The sequence below is a fragment of the Cornus florida genome, unplaced genomic scaffold (assembly GCF_030987335.1).
Source record: "Cornus florida cultivar Cherokee Brave unplaced genomic scaffold, ASM3098733v1 CherokeeBrave_3.0.0_Hap2_Chr04, whole genome shotgun sequence".
In the NCBI taxonomy this organism is placed as follows: Eukaryota; Viridiplantae; Streptophyta; class Magnoliopsida; order Cornales; family Cornaceae; genus Cornus; species Cornus florida.
The window spans coordinates 23,428,535-23,440,471 of NW_026775574.1; the positions used below are offsets into that span (position 1 = coordinate 23,428,535).

The 11,937-nt window shown below is 35.9% G+C and overlaps 1 pseudogene; it reads left to right on the forward strand.

Annotated features, from left to right (window-relative positions):
- The first annotated feature begins 986 nt into the window (after nucleotides 1-986).
- On the forward strand, nucleotides 987-2,929 carry LOC132302994 (UDP-glycosyltransferase 74B1-like; annotated as a pseudogene).
- Nucleotides 2,930-11,937: the final 9,008 nt, after the last annotated feature.

Sequence of the window (11,937 nt, forward strand, 5' to 3'; positions counted from 1 at the left end):
CAATCAGATTGTGTACTATTGATCATATGCTGCTAATCTAATTAAAAATGGGTCAAACCAATTCTGATTCTATTTTTGTTATATTTATATTTTATAAATCTTATGACATTTGTCATAATTTTATTGTACCACCTATCTAATTAGTAAACATTCTTTACACACAGATGAATAGACAAATATTATCCATTTTTAATTGGCGCTATCATCTACAATAATTCTTTGAAAACAACCCCTCAATCTCTGGTTGTGCAAAGGAGATGCCGACCTTTAAATAAAAACACACGCGCACGCAAAAAGAAAATTGAAAAAAGTCAGTGCACGCTAACCTCAAACCTAGCTAGCTCACACAACAATGGCTGCCTGACTATTCACGGGCACACAGACTCCGAAACTTTATTATGACTTTCATTAATCTCTGGTTGTGTAAAGGAGATGCCGACCTTTAAATAAAAACACATGCGCACGCAAAAAGAAAATTGAAAAAAGTCAGTGCACGCTAACCTCAAACCTAGCTAGCTCACACAACAATGGCTGCCCGACTATTCACGGGCACACAGACTCCGAAACTTTATTATGACTTTCATTAATCTCTGGTTGTGCAAAGGAGATGCCGACCTTTAAATAAAAACACACGCGCACGCAAAAAGAAAATTGAAAAAAGTCAGTGCACGCTAACCTCAAACCTAGCTAGCTCACACAACAATGACTGCCCGACTATTCACGGGCACACAGACTCCGAAACTTTATTATGACTTTCATTATGCCTACCGTGTTTCTCGCCACAAATTGTGGAATTTATATGTCGGCGCTGAAGACTTTGTATGACATCATAGACATGACGTCGTAGACATGACATCAACAGAAATTTAGTACGTACAGCAAATTTGTAATCCTCTCCTTCTTACTTAACCATCTTGGTTACTCTAACTGGTCTATAAATAAGGATCTCGCAGACCAAATATATCAAAAAACAACAATCAGTAAAAATGGGGGAGAAACAATATGAAGGCCATGTAGTAGTGCTCCCTTATCCAGGGCAAGGCCACATAAATCCTCTCCTTCAATTTGCAAAACGCTTAGCATCCAAAGGTGTCAAATCTACACTAGCCACAACCCATTACACTGTCAAGTCCATATCGGCACCGAACGTCGAGGTTGCGCCCATCTCTGATGGGTTCGACGAGGGTGGCTTTGCTCAGGCCGGAAATGAGGATGTGTACTTGAAGTCATTCAGAGCCAATGGCTCAAGAACTCTATCCGAACTCATTCAGAAGTACAAAAACTCTAGCTCTCCAATCAATTGTGTTGTGTATGATTCATTTTTTCCCTGGGCTCTAGATGTTGCTAGGCAACATGGCATATACGGGGCACCATTCTTCACTAACTCAGCCACAGTATGTGCCATATTTTGTGCATACACAATGGCACACTTACTCTCCCGGTGAAGATGGAGGACACACCTCTGCTGCTACCTGGCCTGCCTCCACTCAACCTTCCTGACTTGCCCGGTTTTGTCAAGGCGCCTGAGAGCAACCCTGCTTACTTAGCAATGAATTTGAGTCAGTACTCCAACTTGGAAAAGGTTGATTGGATATTTAGCAACACCTTCCAGGAATTAGAAGGCGATGTAAGTACATGATCACAATTATCTCATTCAATTCTAAGTCCGACCCACAAAAATTTAGAGCCATATATGTTTGATTAGCTTCTGAACTTTGTGACATAAATTGTATTAATATATTATTCTTGATAGTTCTAATGTTTTGGTTTTTATGCTCATGAAGGCTGCAAAAGGTGCATCAGAGCTCTGGCCAGCAAAGCTGATTGGTCCAATGGTGCCATCAGCCTACTTAGATGGCCAAATTGAGGGGGACAAAGGATATGGAGCAAGCCTGTGGAAGCCACTAGGCGGTGAGTGCATCGAATGGCTAAAAACAAAGCCATTAGAATCAGTAGTCTACATTTCGTTTGGAAGCATGGTTTCATTGTCAGCAAAACAAATGGAAGAGATCGCGTGGGGCTTGAACGGAAGCAATTTCCATTTCCTGTGGGTGGTGAAAGAGACCGAGCACCATAAGTTGCCGGATGAGTTCATAAACTCAACAAAAGAAAAAGGTCTGATTGTGACATGGTGCAACCAACTAGAAATGTTGGCTCATAAATCCATTGGCTGCTTTGTGACGCATTGTGGTTGGAACTCAACACTTGAAGGGCTGAGCCTAGGCGTGCCGATGGTAGGAGTGCCACGATGGGCAGACCAAATGACTGATGCTAAGTTTATAGAGGAGATATGGGATGTGGGGGTCAGAGCTAAGGAAGATGAGAAGGGAATTGTGAGAAGAGAAGAGCTTGTGTGGTGTTTGAAGGAAGTTATGGAAGGGGAGAGAAGTGATGAGATTAGGAGGAATGCCAGTAAATGGAGAGAGTTGGCTAAGGAAGCAGTTAGTGAAGGAGGGAGTTCAGACAAGTGTATTAGTGAATTTGTGGAGCATTTGAAGGGTTCAAATAAGAAAGCAGAGGGAAGGTACCTAAATGGTCACACTTAGTTGTGGAAATACACAAATTTTTATACATTTAAGAATTTGTCCTTTGTGTGACAAGCAAGCAATCTTTCTAGTAAAGGGACTTTTGATGACTTGGTTATGCCTTTTGGACTCACCAATGTCCTTGTTCTGGGGTTTTTATATCCTTTCTCTTTTATTTTTGTTTCTTCTTTTTTGTCTTCCTTTTTTATTTTATTTTAGTTGTAGGGTGGGGGCCGGGGAACTGTGTTTTTTCGTTGTATGTTGTTCTGTATGGACTCTCAAGTCTCATTGTAGTGTGCATTTGTGTAACCGCAGATTGTTGACAAAATATAATAAAATATTATTTAGAATCTTTTTCTTTCCTATGCTATTTTTATGACAAAATATAAGGGTTTCAAGGAGCAATTGTTACATAATCCTGAACAATGTGGTCCAGCCCAATCAAGAACATGGATTTTGAAACCTCTTTCATAGTCTATGTTGTGAAAATTCCATCATATTTATAGAAATAATATAAAGACAATTTTCATACTCAATGATTTTAAAATAATGAACAATAACACCAATGAATAATTAAAGAATAATTCTCCATTAAACTGAATAATACGTCATTTGAACAATATGAATATAACAATGAAAATGAATTTAACAAAATAAATAATTCATCAATATAATATTAATATTAGCTCAATAATATAAATTAAGAAGTAAAACAATAATAATAAAATATGTAAGAAAGTGTTGGGCTGATTGTTGAGGCATGTGTAAACATTGACCCAAAGCTAATAGTCCTTCCCTTAGTGTGGGTATTAGTGAAACTAGTGAGCTCTAAGATACAACCCAATCAGCTCGCAGCGACGTCTTCTCCATGTGGTCGACCACAGTAAGACTAGGTCCAAGTCTAGTTGCTTATAAACTCAAGAAGTAAAATACTTTCAAATACAGTATACACATATACATATATGAAAAAGTATAATAGAGAGATGAAAAACTATTCTTTTAGACTCTCACTCACACTAGATATATGTATCCATACTTCCCTTTTTAGAATGATAAACATGTAACCTTTTTATATTGTAAAAGAGTGTAACGGTTGTAGCAACATAAATAGAGAATTTAAATATAATTATTTCATCAATATAAATATAATAAACCATTCTATTAAATAGTATTTAATATAATGTAACTTAATATATAATTTAATATATTTATTAATTTTATTAAAATATTACTCAACAGTCTATACCCAAATACATACCCTTGAAAAGGACAAGCGACAGACAACTGTAGCTTTTTCTGTTGACCCTTTAAATTGGCAAGCTCAGTCAATTTAGAAATTGACTAGTGCTGGCGTGCCAGAACCAATGACTTGGTTCAAATAAAAAGATCTATTCTCTTTTACAGAAAGTTGTTGATCAAGTGACGAATGAGAGAAAGAACAGAAAACTCTCAGTTGGGTTCCTAATTGCGTTGAACGAAAACAGACCTTTAAAGGAAAAGCTAATTGCAACAAAATTGAATAAAATTGAAATGGAATTAAACTAGAATAGAAAGCTATGATAACTGCTGAAATTGAATCAACGTGAAAGGAAGTTACAAGGAATAAGAATTCAATTCACAGAAAAGAATATAAATAATAAAGGAAACTAAACTAGAATTTAATTTACTAAGAAATTTGAATTAAACTAAAGAAATCAAGTTAAACTAAAAAACCATGATTGAAGAATAAAATTGTATAGATTACATGGGTTATCTCCAATAATATTTATAAGCCAAATAAAAAGAGTCCTAAAACAAAGAATATGATAAAAACTATCTTACAAACACCTAAAGTTATCCAACAACTCATCTTGATAACCCAACAACTATCGCCATCCCTGCATATCAAATTGCCGGTACCCCAATATTTACTCATTCCAACAAAACCACCTTATGTAATGCCCTGGAGTTTTTTGAATTTTTTATTTATTTATTTTTCATACTTGTTTTATGTGCCACGCGGGCCCCGATGGTCGTTTAGGTCATTTTCTTGAGCTGAGAGTTTTAGAAATGTATATTAATTAATTTAAGTCAATTAGAGGTGATGGAGCCATTTTTAGAATTTTTTAAAAGTCAGGACGACTTTCGGATACGGGAACTTCCCCATTTTTCTCATTTTAAACGAGGGGCATTATGAGCATTTCACGCACATATACATATGTATGTAAGTATACATTGAGATAGATATTTTGGGGATGAGTTTGGTATTGCAATGAAAAGAGAAAGGCAAATGAGTAACTTAGCTAAGAATTAGTAACCATCTTAAGCTTGACAAGTGGTACCACATGGACCATGTGTGCTATTGCAAAACAAGCAAACACCCCCATTTCCACTTCATTTCGGCCAAGTCTCTTCTCTATCTAACCTTTCTCCTTTTCTCTTTATATCTATGCACATATATGTCTTCCATACTACAAATTTTATTTTGAAAAGGTTAGAGTAGGATTTTGATAAAGAGCAAGAAGGGAAATTGGAGAGCATGGCAAGGGCTTCATTTTGACACCAATTGTAATGACCCAAACCTGGGGGTCCGAATTGCTAACCGGGTCCCTACCCGTACCTGAAGGCACATAAGGGCAAAATGGTAATTTCAAGGCAAGTATTAAAGATATGTTGAGTATGATTAGTCAAATGGGTCATTCTAACCTCACATTAACCAAGTAAGTCAATTCCATAAGTTTCTAATAGCCAACAATTTTCAACATTTACCTACTCTCGGTTTGAAGGATTCTCCAACAACTCTTTAGTTATAATTCTCAGTGTGGTTGAAATTTCAGGATAATATTGATATTATTGGAAAACTGACTTCAAGCCAGTCAGTTTAGGCTAAACAACGACCCAATTTGGGTTTGAAATGAGGGAGTTATAGCCATCCGAATTAAGTTTGGATTAACAACCATTGGACAAACAAGAGTGCTTTATCAATCAAGCCTAACTCGATCGATTGAGTCCAAGCTCGATCGATCGAGTCTAAGCTCGTGCAGTGGAACCAAGAGCATGAAATTTAAGGTTTTTCTCAATTTTTTTAAGTATGGAAGGCATCAATCGATCGAGTGGAAGCTTGATTGATCGAGTAAACCTAGAAAATGGTCAATTTGGCCTCTTAGGAAGCTTTAGCTGGTTCCTATATTGAATTTATGAAAATGGACACTTCCATACAACTCAAAACCTGTTCCGAAACAACCACAAACAAAGATACATTATCAAATTAATGACAAGTTTCATAATATACATAACCAAATGAATAAATTTACATTGACATTGCCACGGTTGTAAAATAATACAAGTTTATGCCTAAACTTTACAAATAGTTTCGACTACAAGGAATGATGAAATTTAACATCCTAACTACGCTAAAGCGTATGAAGGTGCGTCATCCATTCCGTCACTTCTAAGTCCTAAGAAATGTTTAAGATAAAGGATGAGCACCACCGCTCAGTAGAGGATGTCTAAATGGCATTTCCTTAAGTTAAGTAAGCAGAATAACAACCATGTAGGAGAATAGTAAGATGGAGAGGGATCATGCAAGGGACTTTAATCACCAATAAACCATCAAGCAGATAACCTAAGATCCAAATATCTGATAAATGCCATGTATTATGCGTTTACACCACACACACACAATCAACTCACACGCATTCACACCAGAAGTGTACTAAGAAGTAGGACTTCGGATACCTCCTTCTGTCCTTATGGCCAATTAGTACCGCTGTTAAAGGGGTACCTCCCTAATACCAATTTTTAGAGAACCTTTACTCCACAAACTTTGCAAAAACTCATTTCCACCCATAACTTCCCACACACCACTCTATCCATACCAACACCATGGTAATGTCATAAAGATGCATCATAACAAATTTAGGACAACCATACATTCCACCATCAACACAGAACTACAATTAGAACAATATGCATGCTCTTGCTTATAAATGAACAAGAAGTTCATATTGGCAACAAAACCACATAGCATTTATCATCAATTTTAAAAATAGTCTCATATAAGCAAGTTGTCATATAATAAGCATGCTAGACATAGTTTACCCCAAAATCACAAGCATTCACTTTAACTAGTCATATACAACACGAGATAAACAACATAACACCTATAGTCTTCCATTTTAGCATTCCTATTAACATAATCATCATACTTTGCCACATTTAATGGAACAGATTTCAATTCAAACAACAATTAAACAAGTAATGATCATGATTGAAACCCTAAAACCTAAATCCAACCAAATTACACCCAATTTAGCATGCTTTCAAGGGGAAAATAAAGATTTGATTATCACAACCTAGGACTACACAATTTAAGTAAACCCTTACCTCAAAGATGCAAAATCCTAGTTTGCTCCAAGCTTGAAACTCCACCAATTTGAAGTCCACCACCATCAAAGTGAAGAGGAAGGTAAGGAGGACAAAATTTCCTCTTGAAACAACCTCAAAAGCTCAAGCTCAAGCCTTGGTCAAAATCTCAAAGTGCCCTAATGGCTTCCGAAATCACCTAATCTTGTAGATCAAGAGATGCTCGAGAATATCTCTAACTAGCCCCTATTCCAAATCCAACCTCTAAGAATTTCAAAAATCTCAATACGGTCAAATCTCTAATTTCTTATCATGGTTATGTAGAAGAGAATGAGGAGAATAACTTTCTCTCTTTGGGTACACTCAAAATCAAAGGCTATGACCTCCAAATCGAAGCTTTTCAAAGCTTATTCATGGAGGATGATATATGTATAGATATAGAGTGAGAAAGTGTGGGGAGGAAGAAGGTGAATAGTGGGAAAAGTTGGCAAACTCCTCCTATTTATACTTTCCTCACAACTTTCCTTTAATCACATCACTTAACCCCAAATATCTATAGCTAATTATTCCATTCCTCCAAGCAACTTCAATGAAATTACCCTAAGGCAACAATCCACTGAAAATATAATAATAATGCCCTCCAATGATCTTTCACTTAGGCCCTCGACATTCTCATGCACTTAAGCCACCTCGAACCCACACGGGATCCTCTGGTCTAAAACTCGAAAATATCCGAAATGAATTGGAATGCATTTTTAAATTTTGGTTTTTTTTGGGGCTTTTCTCTTCTTCTTGAGGTAAAGGTCTCCAAAGCCTACATCTTTTGGTTTTTGTAAGTTAATTCGATTGTATTTGTGTTACAGGATGGGTAATTTGTGATTATATAGCAAGAAATGTTAATGTTGTAATTGTGATTAATGAAATACATGTTTTATGTGCCTATGAAGTGTTAGATTGCATGCTTATGTGGATTATGTGATAGTTATCTTGTTACATGATTTTCATATTTAAAATGCCATGATTCACAAGTTGATTATATGAGAATTGTTTGTGTTAAAATCACTTCCAAAGTATACAAATATTATTGTGGTTTAATGCAAGAATTTCATGTTGGCAGGATGTAGAAATCCTAGAACGTTTATGTATTGGCATTATGGGACAAAAAGGGGAAAGTTATTTTTCTTAAAAAGAGGCATTGATTTTTAAATTGGGATTTTCAAAAGAAAGTTTGCAAAAAAAAAAAAAAAACGGACGGCAATGAGTCGCCTTATGTCTGTGGGGTTAATGGAACCTATAGGGAATGTAGGTAGATTGTCTTACGCATAGTTGGGCTACTTAAGCCCCAAATGACGCTAAGGAGTTGCCTTAGGCCAAGAATAGTTAGCCAATCCTTCTTTCCTAACGCCTTGGAGTTACCCTGGGTCGGGTTACATTAACGGTTTGACGGTTATTATGATTGGTAAAGATTTTAGAAATGGGGAGTGGACGTTGCATTGCATTGGCATTGCATTAATTTTACCTGGATTTGTGTGATGATGATTGTATTGATTATTCCTCCCCAAATTCAGCATGACCCATTTCTTTTATTCCATTCTTTGCGTCTAATTCATGAGATCATTAATGAGTGCATTTTAGGCACGTTATACTGAGTCGTTGCGCTCACCCATTTGTGACTATTTTTCAAGTCACGGAAAGGAGATGGTAGATGATATTCCCCTACAAGGTTAGACGGATTAGAGAAACCTTTGATTTCTTTTGTAACCAATGTAATATTTGATGTTTTGAAAAAATGTTATATACATATATCTACTCTGCCACGAGTTTGTAATTAATGGTCATTGTATGTATATTGCAAATATAAATAATTTTGAGACCATCTCTGTAACTTTGTGGTCTCATTAGGATTTCTAATCCTGTTTATGGCCTTAGGAGCATATTATGATGTAACCAGATTCATTTTGACTATATATAACGTATCAAGCTCGTTTAATGATTATATAGATCTATGGATGTTTAATTGTGTTGTATACAATCAAATGTATGTTTTTGGGACAGGTTTACATCATATTTAGGCTTACAAATGAGCCAAAGGAAGACACCAATGGTTTAGAGCACCAAATAAGCCTTAAAGACCAACCCAGCATAAACTGGTCGACATATGGAACCCCATATATCGACCAGTATCTAAAAAATGGAGGTAGTGTAGGGCTTCACTAACATGAATCGATCGACGTGTGAGCTACACACTTCGACCGAAAGGCCTGAACTGGTCGACGTGTAACCTGAACACATCGATGGATTCCTATAGCTTCCCCATTTGTTATTCTTCTCCTATTTTGTCCAATCCCGACCTATTTCATGACACTAAGGTGCACTACAAATACATGAAATACGTACTAATTATATTTTAACCTTAGAAATGACCGTATTACCCTTAGATGACCTCGGGTTCGGTTAAGACTCGGATAATGATTCATACCCCCAGGTTTGGGTTGTTACACTGCCGATAATTAGTTGTTGGCACCTGCCAATAATCTGTTATTCTCACCTGTCGATAATTTACTACTGGCGGCTGATATGATTGATTATAATATTTGTACATCGACTAAGAAGCTGATTGCACATTGTTAAAATCAGGATTCATCTTACTAAATCATTGTAATTCTTCTTGACCTAGGGTCACACCGGGTGTGCCAAAATGTTGACCCTTAAATCAGCAAGCTTTGTCGATTCAGAAACTGGCTAGTTGCGGGCGTGCCAGAATCGATGACTTGGAGCCCATTTGGGATTGCTTCTCTACTGCTTAAAAGCGTTTTTATTTTGAAAAATTGCCTTTAGATATCGTTGGTAATCATTATAAGAGCTTTAAATGATTATCAAATAGTTCAGTAGTGCGTTTGGATGAAGTTAGAATTTAGAGCTTATAAAACTGCGTTACGAGTAAAGGTTGAATATTTTTGGTAACTCTTTTTCATTAGACAATTTTATCCATTTTACTTTTTATAATGACAATTACACCTTTTCCTTATAAAGTTACTATTATCAAATATAGTAGCGTCATATTAAAGGATATATTATTGTAAAATTAACAAGAAAAATGATTAAAAAAAATTGTCTCCAAATAAATAAAAATAATAATTTAAGTGTTAAAAATACTTATTATAATATGTCACCAAACACCAAACATGTTTTTTACTGACGCAATTTTTTAGTCAAACTGAGTCTTTTTTTTGAATTGATTTTAAACTTCAATTTCTCCCTCATTTGGGAGAATTTTTTGGTGCCGTTTGCGACAAAACGAAGAGCTCGATGAGATCTTCACATTGATATAAGCAATTTCAGCTTTGGTACATCATAGAATCCCTTTGGGCTTATTATTTTTTTGGTTTCAATGAATTAATAATTGGTCAGTGTCAGACACGTGTCCGACAGGGACACGCATGTACTAGCCTTGGACATGTGTCCAACACCGGAATTATTGCATTCAGGAATTTTGTTTTGGAATATGAAACTTCTTAATAGGTTCTAATTGCCTTAATTAAAATAGGACTTTAAAATAAGGGAAACCATATTCGCACTCCACTTTTCTTCAATTTCACTCCATTTATTATTTATTTTTAAAGAAAATGACAAGAAAGTCATTGAATTCATTAATGCACAATCTCCTAATTTATAATCTCATAACTACCCTATACTTTATTTTATTTTTTATTATTTTTTTTAACCTTCTATACTATTTTTTTTATCCTTTCTTTTTGTGTTTTCCTCTCAAAGAAAATAATTTACTCCATACTAATAGTTTTATTTTTGGCAGTCAAAAGGGATAATTTATTCCTTAATAACTTCTTTTTATATATATATATATATACAATTGAAAGGGATCGATATTTATTCAACAAAATTAACTTTTCTCACTAGGTCACTTTATTTTTTGGTAAGTCAATAGAGATAATTTTTTTTTTTTAATCATCTTCTGTAGGTGCAAAATTTCGCTCAACCAGTAATGATTGAGAAAAATAGAACAACACACTCAAAAAACAATAAGAATAAATAAGAACAGTGTATAGAGAAGCGTAGAATTGCTTCATCCTTTTATTGGAGGTCTGAGCCCCTATTTATACATAAAAGGGTGGTCGAATTAAGGTAGGACTCGCATTGCTTGTCCTCCAATTCTTCCTATACAGAGTTTCTTTACAAATAGAGCTTTTCCCTTGTATAACTTTCTATACGTATTACTTGCCTTATACAGAACTTCCTATCTCAGAATTTTCCTTCTATAGTAAATCTTTCAACTGGTAGGACTTGTGCATTCTTGAATAACTGGGCTGAACATATTTTGATCCGGCTGGGCTTGAGTAACGGACCGGATGTTAAATATTAACAAGTTGGGCTGATGACTTCTTGATTCGGCCTTGATGGAGGTTGGAGGACAAATAACAATGGTCTTGGGCTGTAAATATCCTCAATTTGGGCTTGAGCATGATGGGCCTTATATGTCCTTGGAATGTAGATATGGGTAGTGATGACGTGTGCGCTTTTTATTGGAGGGAGTTTTTTTCCCTCCACACTTTGCCCCAAATGTCATTTTTAATTGAGTGACGGCTCCTATTAAAGAGGGAATTGAAACCGGTTTTTTACTTTGCTTCAGAAACGGTTTGAGGTCTTTCGTTATTACTCCGTCATACAAGATTTTGCAAGAGTTACATTCGCCCTTGCTGCACTTCTGCGTTCTTCATTCCATCGCTTTGTCAGGTTAGTTTCGCATCTTTCTCTTCAATCTTTCATTATGAGTACTTCATCTACTCCCGAACGTAAAGACATTGGGGATTCTGAATCCACACCTTCGTCTTCCCCCGTTCGCATTAGGGCTCCCCCTCCTAGGGTTTCTACAGATCGTCTTTCGTTGAATCCATTAGGTACTTCCCCCCTTCCAGCCGAGTCATCCACCTTAGGCTCTGATTATGTTCTTACTCATGAAGAGAGAAAAGCAATCATCTCTATTCGCCGCATCAAGTTCTCTATTGCTTCGGTAATGGAAGAATTTGATATTCCTGAGGGAGTAGAAATT